At 52.6% G+C, this 15040-nt stretch overlaps 3 long non-coding RNA genes across 4 annotated transcripts; all 3 read left to right on the forward strand.

Annotated features, from left to right (window-relative positions):
* Positions 1-819: 819 nt before the first annotated feature.
* On the forward strand, positions 820-4277 carry LOC118497571. Of its 2 annotated transcripts, none has more exons than XR_004900099.1 (2): positions 820-1347; positions 3950-4277. It is a non-coding gene; the product is annotated as an uncharacterized LOC118497571 (long non-coding RNA). The 2 variants fall into 2 exon arrangements; XR_004900100.1 differs by lacking the exon at positions 820-1347 and adding an exon at positions 2638-2754.
* A 2207-nt stretch (positions 4278-6484) lies between these two features.
* LOC118497572 lies at positions 6485-13462 on the forward strand. The gene is made up of 3 exons (XR_004900101.1): positions 6485-7043; positions 12843-12934; positions 13140-13462. It is a non-coding gene; the product is annotated as an uncharacterized LOC118497572 (long non-coding RNA).
* LOC118497576 lies at positions 8984-10576 on the forward strand. Its single transcript, XR_004900109.1, has 2 exons — positions 8984-9080; positions 10387-10576. It is a non-coding gene; the product is annotated as an uncharacterized LOC118497576 (long non-coding RNA).
* Positions 13463-15040: the final 1578 nt, after the last annotated feature.

A 15040-nucleotide genomic window follows, 5' to 3' on the forward strand; every position in this document is an offset into this window, starting at 1 on the left:
TCGCTCCAACGAGCGCCTGCCCCCTGACGGCGCCAGCTCCTCGCGCGGCGGCGGCGGCGGCGGCGGCGGGCTGACAGGGCGTCCCGGCGGGGAAAGTGCCCCGTTATCGGTGCCCGGGCGGGGGCCGCGGGCTGCCGCCGGGGCGGCCTGTGTCCCGCGCGCGGCGGGCTGCGGCGCGCGCGGCGGGGGCGGCGGCGGGGCGCGGGGGCGGGGTGGGAGGCGGACGGGCCCGCCAGGCGGCGGCGGGCGGTCGGGGCAGCGGCTGCGCCCGGGGCGGCGGCAGGGTCCGCGGGGCCTGCAGGGCCGGGCCGCGGCGCGGGCGCGCGCTCGCCCCGGCCCCGCGCAGCTCCCGGCCCCGCGCTCCGGCGGCCTCGGCGGCGGCCCCGGCCCCGACCCCGCCCGGCCCGGCCCGCGGGGGGCGCTTACCTAGCGGCGGCGGCGGCGGCAGGCCCCGGGCTCGGCCGCGCGCGTCCCCGGCGCCGGCTGCGGGAGCCACAACATGGCGACGGCGGTGGCGGGCGGGGCTGCGGCTCCGGGGGCGGAGCGGGGGCGGGAGCCGGGCTGGCGGCGGGACCCGGCTGGGCCGCGGGCGGGGCGGCGGGCGGAAGGCGACTCGGACCTGGGCACCGGCCCAGGGCGGTGCGGCCGAGGGGCTGCCCCGGCCCGGCCCGGCCTCCGCCCCCCGCCCGAGTCGGGCCGCTCGGCGCGGGGCCCCACGGCGGCGAGCGGGGCCGGGCCCCGCGCCCCGGGCCCCCAGTCCAGGGCCCCGCCCCGCCGGACCCGTGAGCGCCCCGCACGGCCCGGCGCCCCGCGACCCGGGCGGTCGGTCGGCTGACGCGCCTGCGGGGCAGGCCTCGGGGGCCCGGGGTGCGGCCGAGGTCGCCCGCTAGGGGGCCGGGAGCTGCCTGCGCGGCCGTGGCGCCCCAGCGCGCCCCTGCAGCGCGGCCCTGGCGGGCCGGAGGCCGGCGGCCGTGACAGGAAGCAGGGACCCTGCCAGGCTGCCGCCGCTGCAGCCGGGAGCTGCGATGCCCGAGGCAGACCGGCCCCGATCGGCCTGGCAGCGGGGGGGCCTCCCGGGCGCGCACCTGGAAGTCTGGGTCCTGGGAAGCGATGACTGCGCGAAGTGACCGACCGCCCCGAGGCCAGCGGGGTGACGGGCAGGGCGTTCCAAGAAGCAGGCGCACCTGGGAATGCGCGGCACGGAGGCGGCAGCCAGGCCTGGGTGCGGGAGCGCGGGGCGAGGCCCCGGAGTGAAGCAATGAGCATCCACCGCTCAGCAGGGAAGAGAAGCCCGTTTGCAGGAGGCTGCGGCCGACTTTCCGCCCCTGAGCTGAGCTGAGCACTTGGGTAAGGAGTACGCGCAGCTGAAGCCTTGAAGGCAGTCACTGTGGTGACCCTTTCCAGAAGTTTGGGAGCGGGGGGAGCAGGCTTGTAGCTCTAGAGGTAGTGACAGTAAAAGAGACATGTGCTTTGTTTCAATTTGAGGAGGAGCTCTCAGGGAACTGAGAGGGGAGAAGAGATAAGAGCTAGGATAATTAATGGTGCCAGATACAGGGGTGGGAAAAGGCACACCTCCTCCGAGGACACTTAAAGGATGCCTGAAGATAGACATGTCTTGAGGTGGGGGGGGGGTCTGCTTACGGAGCCCTGCAGGTTTCACGGGTTGCCTGGGTGGGTGACACCCCCGCCTCCGGTCATCCATAGAAATGCTGGGGTTTCCCTTTAAAACAAGTGCGATTGGTTCAAACCCCTATTCCACCAAAATATCCCCAAAGATCCCTGGGGGAAACTTACACTTTTCCTAATTATCACTGACCCCAACTTTCTGTTTCCCAAAACACACCCCATTGTGCTCTTTTAGGAAATCTGTCCCTGTACTCTTGCTACTACTACCCAATGTCTACTCCCCCGCAAATACGGCAGCGTATGTAAAAACAAGCAACATGCCCAATGTTGTGATTGTTATATAAATTACAGTTTATTTGTAGCCATTTAAAAATCATGTTGAAGAAACAGATTAAGATGATATAATGCCAGTCTGTAATATACAAATATTCATCTACATATCCTAAAAGAAGGGGATTTTTTTTTCTTCTGTGACTTCGGTATTTTCTTACTTTTACAGTACGTCAATGTTTCTCTTAAAGTCAGGAAAAATGGTGTTTTTAAATATTAAAGTATCTTTTAAAAAGGCATTTCTTTCTAAATTATTATTTATTGACTCGAGAGAGAGGAAAGGAAAGCGAGAGAGAGAGACAGACAGACAGACAGACATTGACTTGTTGTTCCACTTATTGATGCAAATTCCCGGGTTGGCTCCTGCCTGTGCCCTGACCCGGAATCAAATCCGCAACCTTGGTGCATCGGAACAATACTTTTACCAACTTTGCAGTCTGCCCAGAGCAGGAAAGTATTTCTTTAAAAGATACTTTTGGAGTTCAAAAGCAAGATATTAGGAATCCAGCAAGGAAATCCAACGCAGACCTTTGAAGGATGGACGGGATGGCAGCAAGCTGGGACAGGCCAGGTGAGGGAGGGGGCTGCCCGAGGCCTAAGCAACAGTGCAGTCCAGGGCAGAGTGAGAAGTGCATGGAGTGCGCTGGGAACAATGAGAAGTCCGTTGGGATGGAGCACAGGGAGAAGAGTCAGTAAGCAAGTCAGTCTGGGAAGGTAAGTCAGGGCTGTGGTCCTGGAATGCCAGCCTGAACCCTTTGTAATTTGCCCGCTGGGAAGAACCACTGGACCTTGAGCTGTGTAGGTAAATTTTAAAGTAAATTCTCCTGTCACTTCTTCCTTCACGAGGGTCTAGATCTCAGCCCTTCCGTCTCCCTGGTATTGGGACATTTGATTCCCTCAGAGCAGCGAGGTGGGAGCACTAGTGTTTGCAGGGCCGTTCTGGGTGTTAGTTACAAGTTTTAGTCACGAGGAAGCAGTTTCAGAGCACATTAGCAAAGAGCAGAAATGAAAGGAAAGAGAAATGTGCACCTTAAGCCAGTGCTTTGCAAACTTTTTTTTTTTTTTACCACTTTCTATGAGCTTGGCTTCTTTAAGGTTCCTTATACATCTGTGACCATACGGTATTTTTTGTCGTCTTTGCCTGACTTCCTTGGTATGCCAGAACGCCTTCGGGATCCCTCCGCGGTGTTGACAGGGGCTGGATTTCCTTTTCTGTAGCCAAACAATACTCTCTGCAAGCTTTTTTTTTTTCCCTGTGGCCCTCCATAAGAAGTTCAGCCCAGAGTGTAGTCACGCACGTACACACACACACACACACACACACACACACATCTGAGACAGGAGTTTCCCGAAATATTACCCTTACTTCACGCAATGCAGGCCAATGGGCTGCTTTCCTACTTCAAGTTCATTTTTATTTTAAGGAGGATTTTGGGGGCATTTTTACTGCTGTATTAAGGTATATAGTTGACATACACCAAATGTACTGAAAATGCACATTTTTTCAAAGATTTTTATTTATTTATTTTTAGAGAGGGAAGGAAGGGAGAAAGAGAGAGAGAGAGAGAGAAACATCAATGTGCGGTTGCTGGGGGTCATGGCCTGCAACCCAGGCATGTGCCCTGACTGGAAATCGAACCTGCGACACTTTGGTTCGCAGCCCGCGCTCAATCCACTGAGCTATGCAAGCCAGGGCTTCACATTTTTGTTTTGACAAGTACACACACACCTGTCACATGCTGATAGTTCCAAATTTACTATGACCCACTAGAAGGTAACAAAATGCCTTCAAGCACGTGGAGGAGAGCCCAGGCTGCTCCCTGCTTTGTTTGCCATTTCTCATTTAAATAGCCACACAGGCTGTGGTCTCGAGTCTGCCCCGGGGACCCGTTCCGGAAACACGGACGGATTGGCGGGAGCCTCTTCCCTTCCCAGTGAACACCTCCGGACGTCCCTGTTTCTCCGGGGCCATAACATTCTCTTCTTTGTCTAGCTTCCAGCGTGAGTCACGGGTCGGACTTTGGACAAGACGAGACCGGCACCTGCAAACCAGAGACCAGGTGTTGTTTGAGCGGACCGGATCACGGACCAAAGTCGAAGGGAGACTAGTGAGTCTTGATTGTGACAGTGGGCGGAGGCCGTCCCATCCGGCGCCGTCGGAGTGTGACAGGGACAGCGAGTGCCACCTGTCTCTCACAAGTCTGGGGCCAGTGAAAAGGCGAGAATATCGACGTTATTACACACAAGGCTCCACTGAAGAATGTGACTGGGATGACAACCAAGAGTCTTTTTAATATCCCCTGAGTTAAAGTGAGCTCCCCCCCAAAACTTCAACCTCCCCCTTGCAGAGGCCTAGCAACTTCCAGGAGGCCTCCGTGGAGAAGACGGCACTCGCTCTGAGGGCGGGCGGATCTGGACTCACCAGTGAGGCCAGTCTTCACCTCCTGGAAGACCTGGGACAAATTCTCCTCCTCCTGCCCTCCTATGACAGCAAAAGGGTCAGGAAATAAGGATTGATCTGGGCCCAAGCAAATAGGATCTGGCCCAAAAATAGGTCAGTTAATTTTAAAAAGTTTACTAAAGCAGTGCCATTTTTAAAGATTTTATTTACTTATTTTTAGAGAGAGGGGAAGGGAAGGAGAAAGAGGGAGAGAAACATCAATGTGTGGTTGCCTCTGCTGTGCCCCCCGCTGGGGACCTGGCTCGCCACCCAGGCACGTGCCCTGACTGGGAATTCATCCAGCAATCCTTTGGTTCACAGGCCTGCGCTCAGTCCACTGAGCTACACCAGCCAGGGTTTAAAGCAGTGAATTATATTTTTTAAAAATGATATATATACATCTAAACGTTTTATTTTCATTTAAAACCTACTAGGGAATCCACTTGCCAATTTTTCTACGTCAGGCAAAAACTTTTCCGTGAGCAAGAGTGCTGGTTAGAATTCTTGAGCTCTTTTTCTTACTTAAATCACACCCATGGTGTATTTTCTGTGGTTTCCAAGTCATTTCTTTAAAGTTGACTGAGGACTTAAAGCTCCTTGCAAAGTAATATAAGCAAGAGGATCCTTCTTTCAAAAAAATAATAAAAATCTTTCTACTCATCTCACCCGCATCTGGTTTGAGAGTAACTTTCGACTTGTCTTTAGTTAATATTTCCAAAGCATTCCACTGACATTTCACAGACATAACTGTTTCTTTTCAATTAAATCAATTCTGTGCTGGCATGCAGTTGTCATAAGCAAGCTTGGGACCAAACACGACAGACTCTTGTTAGGGCTCTAACCGCCTGTGCAGGAGGCAGCGTGCAGGTGTCCGGAGATGAACCACTGCCCCAGAGCATCCCGCAGGCCGTGCACGGTGGTCAGTGTGCTTATTGGCAGGAGTGGGAAGTGCTGATTCCAGAGAGCCCATTAAAAGGAAAACCGTTAATGCCCATAAACTAGTGTGACCAACGGCGTGCATACGTTTTAACGTTCTTCCAAGAGTGGTCCATTTTATAAATGTTTATTGGTACGCAGGACAGGGCCCGACACAGCGCTGGGCCCTGGAGATGCAGAGCTCCTTGAAGAGGAAAAAGAGGATAGTAAACAGGATGAAGAGACTGGGTGGCCAAGGAGGAAGAATGAGGAGAAACTCCGCCCCCCTCAGCCCCGCAAAATCATTGCCTCTTCATTCCCATTTAGCTAACAATGGCTTTAAATAGCTTAGGATGGGTTTGGCTATCCAGGAAGTTCGAGTGGTAATACCACCTACTACCTTAGTAGGGTGTGTATACCTTAAGTACTTCTCCATGCTAATGAGATGATGCCGGTGGCAGTGTAGAGAAAGCTGTAGCCTGTGAATGGATAGAATCCTTTAAAAAAAGCATACTTCTCAACAGCCTCAGTAGAGATGTGATTCCCTTTTGACTCATCAGTATCTAGAAACTTTCCCTTGAGAAATAACCTTCCCCAAAAGAGAATGGCCACGTGCACAGTATTTACGGAGTGCCTTCTCTGTGATCATGAAAGTTTGAAACATATGAATCGTGAAGTAACTTAGGAATGTGCAACATTGTACAACTGGTAACAACGAGAACTCAGGCAACTGGTAACTTGGAAAACATTTCATTCCATATAAAATGAGAAAAAAAAAAAAGATACAGTTGGCTCAACTTCACTAAGAACCACTGAATCCGGCACTTAAAAAAAGGAAATTTTGTGGCTCCTGTCTCAATTTTTTTTAAAGATACAATCTGCCCTTTTTTTTTTTTTTTGCTCCTGTATCAGCCAAGATATCAGCATCAGAGCCCACAGGTGGCTGACTATAAAAATGTGCATTGGACAGAATACAAAGTTGTGGGCGGGGGTGTGGGACACCCATAAGGGATAAGGAAGCACCCGAGGCTAAGATCTGATGGAAAACCACTATCAGTCATTGTAGGCCTGAAGAGGCAATGAGACCAACCAGTGCTCCGTGTAGTTGAGTGGGAGGCAGGGCCAGCAGCAACTCAGAGGAACCCGGGCCCCCCCCCCCTCTCTCTTGCCCTCGGATCTCCCAGGGCTGAACCCAGGAGGAAGACTATGGCCAAGAGAGCTCAGAGGATGCCGCTCCTGAAGGCCAGCCCTGGGAAGGGTGGAGAGTGGGTCTGGAGGAACAAAGGCAGAGATATCGAGCAGGTATGTGATCTTGCAACAAGGTGGAACCTGGCCAGGCACGTGACCAAGGACCTTCAGGCAACCTGGAAAACCAGGGTTTTCAGAGATGCAAAGCGGAGATAGCCAGAGAGCAGGCCGGGCAGGTAAAAGGTCAGGACAGATCGGTAACTCGGGCTGAGATAAGGAGGAGGCCTGGGGAGGGAACCTGTTGCTTTGATAAAATGCTAAGCTAGAGTCTGACCTCTGGAAGAGATTAGAGGAGACTGAATGAGCTAAATTATGAGGCCAGCCCAGGAGAAATCCTTCCCCCTATTTCAATATCACCCTGTGTTTCTCCTTCCCAGCTAAACGTCTGACCTCAAACAAATAATTGTTTAGTACCTGCCGGGAGCCCTGAGGATGGAGGGAACAGCATGAACATCCCTTTTCTCCTGGAGTTTACATGCTGGAGGTGAGCAAACATGTCAAGGGTGAGAAATGCTATGAAGAAGGGCAGAGGAGAACAGGGAAATGAAATTATGCCCATGCGACTTAAAAATCTCTCGATTTAGGCCACACAGACCCACACACACCGGACCTCCTGTGTCAGCGAGGCCTTCAGTATTTCTGGCCTGGACTGAGATTGTGACGTCCTGATCTTCCTGCCTCCAGCACCCTGGACCTGGCCTTTTACTCAGCTGCGCGAACCTTCCTGAAATGGATCATGACAGCACCCTGCTTAAAATTCTCCAGGGCTCTCTCTGACCCATGTGGCTCAGTGGGCTGGGCGTCGGCCCACAAAGCAAAAGGTCACCAGTTCAATTCCCAGTCGGGGCACATGCCTGCACATGGTTGCAGGTGAGGCCCCGGTTGGGGGCAAGAGGCAACCAGTCGATGTTTCTCTTGCACGCCGGTGTTTCTCCCTCCCTTCCCCTCTCTCTAAGAATAAATAAAATCTTTAAAAAAAAGAAAAGAAAAGAAAGAGGAAGCCTCCTTTGCTCTCGGCTCCATTCTGCCTCTGAGCGGGAATAAGTTCCATGAACAGTTTGTCATCCCGTTTGCGGGGGGAGGGGGGGGTTCGTTTCACATCTCTCTCCCACACGGGACCGATAGTTTCTCAAGGGTGAGAGCGATGCTGTATTCATCACCTCTGTGTTCTCAGGCCCAGACATGGTGCCCGGGCCGGTCAGGAATGTAGTACGTGCACTACTGAGCGAAACACTGAGAGGTGGGCTAGAACAGAAGTTGTGACATCACAGGGGACCAGAGGAATAGGGGAGAGACACAGGCGATGTCCCCGGGCACGCGTGCTGGGGCCTGATTACGGAAAGTGTCGGCCGTGGAGGAAAGCGTGAGATTTCCATCTGGGACACAGTCAGCCGGGGCCGGCGGTCAGGAATTTCCAGGCAGAAGGAGGTCATTTGTCCCTGCCTGTGTGTGAGTTACAGAATTCAGGCAAAACATTCCCAACCCGGGCACCTAACGGCAGTCGATGGACAGGATGTAGGGGGGAGGAGGTTGGTGAAAATGAAACCGAAGACAGAAAAATGAATGAATCAAGAACTTGCTAACTTTTTTTTTTTTTTGGACACAGACTCCTGTGAAAAACTCAGGCAAACGGTGCCTTCTTTCAGAACGGTAGACGTAAACCGAGGCCCGTGTGCTTTTTCAGAACCGTTCGCCGGTGAGTCATTCTACTAGTGAGAATGAGAACGTGAACCACGGCGGCAACAGGTGTTCCTTCATTCAGGCACATCTCTTGCCCTCCGGCTGAGTGCCCGGCACCGTGCTGTGTGCCGAGAACAAAGCTACTCAGTCCAAAGCAGAGGTTGGGGCAGAAGGGCATGGTGGTCCGGAACCCAGGCTCCGAGACCAGTTTGTTGTTGTTGTTAAGGTTTTATTTATTTATTTTTAGAGAGGGGGGGGAGGAAGGAGAAAGAGAGGGCGAGAAACATCCATGTGTGGTTGCCTCTCACATGCCTGCCACCGGGGACCTGGCCTGCAACCCCGGCATGTACCCTGACTGGGAATTGAACCCATGACCCTTTGGTTGGTTCGCAGGCTGGCGCTCAGTCCACTGAGCCACACCAGCCAGGGCTCAACTGTCTGATTTTAAAGCCCTGCCTGGTCAGCTTGGATAACTTACTAGAGAGCGCCTTGCACTCTGTAGGTGTTTTACAGAGACGGTACTGTTGCCACAGTCATCTTTAAAGGAATCCCACGTTCCCAGAAAGCACTTAGAATTCAGGGCATGCAGGGAGCTCCCTGTGGAGCCTCAAGGCAGAAACCTGAGTGGAAAGCAAGAGGAGGAAGCAGAGAACGTGGGCTTGGTTTCAAGAACTTTGTTTGAAATGGAAGAAGAGGAAAAGGCAGTAACCAGAGAGGAAGTGAGAGCAAGGAAGACTTTTTTTTTTTTAAGCTGGAAGACATCGTAAACGCTGGCAGGGAGGATGCAGTGGAGCAGGAGGGGCAGAACACTCTGCACTGAGGATCTGTCCGTCCCCTGGAGGTGCCCGATGGCACGAGGGGAGGGTTTTAGGGCAGAGGTGGAAGGGCCTGGCTTAGGCCAAGGAAGCCACTTCCGCCTGTGAGCTGGCGGGGAGGAGCTGAACCCCGCGGTGTGGCTGCAGGTGCTGGCTCTGAAGTAACCACAGGCGAGTGACAGAGAATGTCACCGGTGGGGGAGGAGGAGGGCAGAATGTCACCGGTGGGGGGAGGAGCGAGGCACGGTGGCTCCTGGGAGGCCTGAGGAGAGGAGAAAAGTTGTGATGTGCATTTTAAAGAGGGGACGGTGACGAGAAGAAGGAGGCAAGATTGGCGGGGATTCTTCAGGGCCAGTGCGTTCACTCACAGGAGTCCCCATGTGCCTGCCCGGACAGCTCCCGGCGGGGTGGGAGCTGCGGGTGCTGCAGGAGGAGAAGGGCCGTTAGACGCGGCTGCAAGTGCTGGGTGTCGTGGTGGTGAAGTCAGGAGGAGTGGTGACAGCATGGGGACCCCTGGTTTGCCGAGGAACTGGCCACTACTGGAGCCGTGTCCTGAGGGTCCCTGTAGCGTCAGAGCAGGTGACACGTGGCAGAGGAGCACAGAAAGAACGGGGAGGCGGGAAACCAGGTGTCACGCAGGCGCACTGACGTGAAATGAAAGAGAAAAGACACGAACCAGAGGGCGTAGCTGAGTCCAGTGAGGGGGGTCTTTCTCCCTGAAAGTCCGAAGAGCTAGATGTACGAGGAGGAACCAAAAACAAACCCTGGAATCTATTTACAAAAAAACGGGTATTCTCACATGTTTAAACTTCAGTCACCTTCAAAGGACTCTCCGCTGGACACCGTGCACAGATGGAGATGCCTCCTCCACGGCCAGAGCAGGTTTTGAACTCGTCGGTGGTGATGCCGTTTAGTGCTTCTGCCGGTTTTTGTTTCGCCTCTTCCACATCGGCAAAGTGTTTCCCTTTGAGAGCTATTTTCATCTGGGGAAACACACACGCAGAAAAAGTCACTTGGGAAGCGATCAGGTGAACAGGGAGGGTGGGGCATGGCCTTTTTTGGTCAAAAACTGATGAACACTCAGTGCAGAGTGGGCAGGTGTGCTCGTAATCACCCGTCATGAAATGGGCAACCATGTTGAGAGAATCTTCCACAAAATTTCACCGAAGCCAAATGCAGCCTCTCACCACAACACCAGCTGGTGCATTGATACAGATGGGTTCCCAGAGCACTCACCTGGCAGGGGAAGCCTGGACGACAAGGGGCCCGCCCTCCAGAAGGTAATTCTGGTTTGTTTGGGGTCCGCCCTCACAGATACATTCTATACCACAGATGAGCAGAGAAGCTGGGACAACAGAGGAGAAGGAGGAATGCTTCTGTAGGCACTGAGAGAAGGAAGAAAAAGTTGGAAAAGATGTTTGTGCTAAAGATCTGGGTTTATTTAGAATTACTGCCCTTCCCAACTCACATACATGAGCATGTGAACTTTTAAAGTTGACATAGTTGAGAAAGCATCACTTTACATAGAAGAAAACTCTGGCCCTGGCTGGTGTGGTTCAGTGGATTGAGTGCCAGCCTGTGAACCAAAGGGTCGCTGGTTCAATTCCCAGTCAGGGCACGTGCCTGGGTTGCAGGTCAAGTCCCCAGTAGGGGGCGCTCCAGAGGCAATCAGACATTGATGTTTCTCTCTCTCTCTTCCTTTCCCTCTCTAAAAACAAATAAAATCTTTAAATGAAAGAAAGAAAGAAAGAAAGAAAGAAAGCAAGCAAGCTCTAGCCAGAGAACTGAGCTGACCCTTCTGTAGTGAGACAATTAATTGGACATGGCCAAGAAAGTTCCAGCTGAAGACTCAGGACATTTGTGTGGCCAATTGATTCACCCAACCTTCTTCCCAGTGGCTTCGTGGGAAAATCAGTCTTCCCTTAATTCAAGGGAATGGAGGAGAAGCCAATTGGCACATATTAACACGTTGTTTACTATAATTACCATCTGGAAACATTTTGTGGTATATTTCTCATCTATCAATATTTTCCTGTAGGTTACTTCAAAATATCTGAGGAAAGAACAAACTTCATCTCTTTTTGCCAAACTCCTTGATGCAATGAACACTGTGGGGCAGGGGGGACGACAAAACAAAACCTAGGCCGAAGGGAACTGGGTGGTGTTATGGTCGGTTGCAGGCGGAAGCCAGAGAGGGAAGGCGAGAGCTGCGGCGAGTGTCAGGTAAACAGGACCCAAGATCAGGACACAGGGGGCAGACCCTGTTGCCACACCAAAGTCCGCCCCCACAGATCACACCAAGGGCAGTGGAGAAAATGCCAGGGTTCAAGGGTATCTAGTTGACGAGTTGCACCAGGGAAAAACTGAAAAAAAAAAAAAGAAAAAAAAAAAGCAGATCCGGGCAGAGAGGAGGTAGCCACCCGATCCAGCTGGCAAACTAACCTCTACGTGCCCACAAAACCAAGTTTAAATGAGCTCCTAGTGCTAAGGAACACAGAAAAGAAACAGGTGAGGTCACGTGGAATGTATTTTATATTTTCATTAACTCGATATATCAAAGTATTATCATTCCCACTTGTAATCAATATGACCAATGGTGGTTTCCATTCCGTTTTCCATACGAAGTCTTGGAGATCTGGGGTGTGTTTTGCAGCGCGTATCCATCCGCACGAGCCCCATGTCGGAGGCTCGGTGGCCCATGCGGCTACTGGTTTTTGTGCCAGACGCACAGGCTCGGGGAAAACCATCCTTAACATGCCGGCATTCAAGTGTTTTGTCTGCGTATTCTTTCTTTCACAACACGCCGAATTGGGTAAGGCTGGACTTGGAGGGAAATGGGAGGAAACGCGCGGATTCTGAGAGCCTCCAGTTTGACGTTTTAGAGGTTTCAGATCCAGCTCTCCCTGTGGGTTTCCTTCCTGTGCCCCGGACCGCTTTCTTCTCCCCCAGGGCGCGCGGAATCCCCAGAGAAGATAAGAAAGGCCCCGGGAATGGAATGCAGGTGCCTGAGCCGGAACATCATTCCTTCTGCTTATCTATCTCATTGTTTCTCTTAACAACAGTTACTAAACATCAACGGTGCCCCTCGGGCTAGTTTTACAGGCGTATTTCCTGGCTTGTAAACCCTACAATTTAGCCCGAAAAAGAGACCTGTAATTACAATAAAATGTAGTAAGTGCGATAGGGCAGCATAAGGGCCTGAGCTGCTGCCTAGAAAAATAATTTCACCATGTTGGGAGATAAGAGAATGAAGATTGGGAGGGAGGCCTGGAAAACGCTCGGGGCAGAAAGAGCAGCCGGAGGGAAGGCTGGGAGGCCAGAGCTCAGAGCAGTGTCGTCCGGGGCCTCCGGGGTGAGAGGTCAAGCTGATAAGTCTCACTCCCTGGCAGCCTGCTTACTGGTGGGAGTTGGAAGGCAGGATGTTGACGAAGCTGGAACAGGCAGGCCCAGCTCAGGAAGTACTCCGCCCCCAAAACATTCCCTCCCCAATCCGCTCACTAGTTCACTAGCTCCAGATGCAAGTGGGTTAAAGAGCTGCTCTTTTTTTTTTTTTTTAAGATTCTATTTATTTATTTTTAGAGAGGGAAGGGAGGGAGAAAGAGAGAGAAACATCAATGTGCGGTTACTGGGGGCCGTGGCCCGAAAACCAGGCATGTGCCCTGACTGGGAACCGAACCTGCGACACTGGTTCGCCGCCCGCGCTCAATCCACGGAGCCACGCCAGCAAGGGCTAGAGCTGTTCTTTATAAAGGCCAGAATCCCTTGCACAGGGATCATTTTCCTTTCAGAGGATGTCAAGTCTCGCTTGATCCCTTATGATTTGGTTTGATTCTGAAAACCGAACATGATGGACGTTCTGTGTGATAAAGGACTTATAAAAGTCCATGTAAGCCCTGGCTGGCGTAGCTCAGTGGATTGAGCGCAGGCTTGCGAACCAAAGTGTTGCAGGTTCGATTCCCAGCCAGGGTACATTCCTGAGTTGCAGGCCATAACCCCCAGCAACTGCACATTGATGTTTTCTCTCTCTCTATCTCCCTCCCTTCCCTCTCCAAACATAAATAAATAAAATTGAAAAAAAAAAAAAGTCCATGTAAACTACAGAAGTGGACCTGGGGAAGGGACAGGAACTCTTCCCATGGGAGACCTGCGTGGGCTTTGCACAGAAGATGACACGGGAGCAGGTGGAAGTGCTAGTGGCGATGTAGGCTCTCAGCTCCTGACGTCTTGTGGGAAAGCGTTCATCACACAACCTCAGGAGATTTTGAGAGCATGTTGGTTAAAGCTAGGGACAGTGGACCAAAAAAAGGGCTTAAGATAGAAGAGGCAAGATCATCACAACAGGACTGAGCCCAGGTATGGCTGCCTCGGCCCTTTCGAAAGAAAGCCACGCAGGCGGAAGAAGGGCCTTGGGAGAAAGAAAGCAAAGACACGTGAACTGGGAAACAAGGTGGGAGGCAGGGGCCTGTTCTGGGGAGAGCGTGGGCGCACGGGGTCCTTTGCCTTAGGGTTTATATCTGGTTTCTAAAGGCAGGGATTTCAGGAGTGGTCTCAGGGAAGGATGTCAATGAAACAGCCATCAGCTTTCCAGTGTGTTCTTCCAGAGCCGAGGTCTCTATGGGTTGGCCGGTGCTGGGGTAGGGGGTCATTGGATGCTGCTCCTGGTCCTCACGCCGGCCATGGCCTCTAGCTTCATCTGGTTCTGCTGCCTTTCGGGGCCGGGAGCTGAAACAGGACTGAGGCCCAGATGGTATCTCTGGTTCGATCTCTACTGTGTCTCTGTGGTCAACAGACCCCAGGCCTTGTTCCTAAGATTACTTGATGTGGGTCAGCACTTCACTGTCCTGAATGCTTAATGCTGAGAGGAGTGGTCCCCCACGGGGGGGGGGGGGTAAGGAGGCAGGTGAGTCAAGGTGGGAATAGGACCAGTTCGAATCAGCCACCTGCCTCAGTTTCCCCATTTCGCTTGCCAAGGAATCTTCCCAGCTTTCTGCCGTCCTTCCCTGGAAGGACATTCCTGTGATGAAAACCACTATTGACTGTCAGGCTCTGTTCTCGGAGTTTACATTCTTACCTCACTCGATGTCCATAGAGAGCCCCTAGGTCCCACAGCCCCTGTTTACAGGTAAAGAAACGAAGGCACAGAAAGGAAATGGAACTCGTTTAGCATCCCGGTTTCTAAGGGGTAGAGCTGTGTGTTCCCGGAGCTCACGCCATTGACCCCTCTGTCATATGCCGGCGCTGCGCATGCCCAGGATTGTAGGGTGAGGGGTTGGGGAGGAAGGTCAGACAGGCAGTGGCCAAATCCTATGGCTTTTCAACACAAGCGCCATAGTAGCCTGTAGGTGAATGTTTTTTATTATTTAAGTGCACATATAGATGATCGTTAATGATCACATCTTCAAATGTGGTTGCGTTAAGAGAACATTATGTTCAAACCCAGATTTACACCAGCCACATTTCCTGCGTGATTCATTGCCTCAACAGCTCCCCATAGGATCCCTTCAGCTGTCAGCGAGGGCCAGCCCCCTGTCATTCAGCTCTGAGATGCAAAAGTCCAAAAGGCAAGGTGGATGCTTCTGCTCCAGGGGAGAGTCTGAGGTTGCCTCTGCTCTCAGCCCTTCACCCACAGGACCCCCAGGTCCACCACAGAGCTCTCTGCTCTCTGAGAACCTACAAAACAAACAGCGAGGCCCCTGTCTTCCTTTAGCCAAATCCGAATGGCCGAACAGGAAGCGGGTGACTCTCACCCCGCACCACATACACACACACACCACCCCAGAAGGCTGGCGCTTGCCGCCCCCAGCTGCCTCTGCAGCTGTCCATGGCTTTTTAAAGAGAGCTCTCCAAAACCCTTCCAGGGAGACTTGAGTGACTCCAGTAATGCCTCTGCACAGAAGACACCTTTGGTTTTAGGGAATGAGATTTCTTCCCGTGTTACTAAGAGCTACTGCATTTTTATTTTTATTTGATCATTCTTGTATTTTTT

The sequence above is a fragment of the Phyllostomus discolor genome, chromosome 12, assembly GCF_004126475.2.
Source record: "Phyllostomus discolor isolate MPI-MPIP mPhyDis1 chromosome 12, mPhyDis1.pri.v3, whole genome shotgun sequence".
Taxonomy (NCBI): domain Eukaryota; kingdom Metazoa; phylum Chordata; class Mammalia; order Chiroptera; family Phyllostomidae; genus Phyllostomus; species Phyllostomus discolor.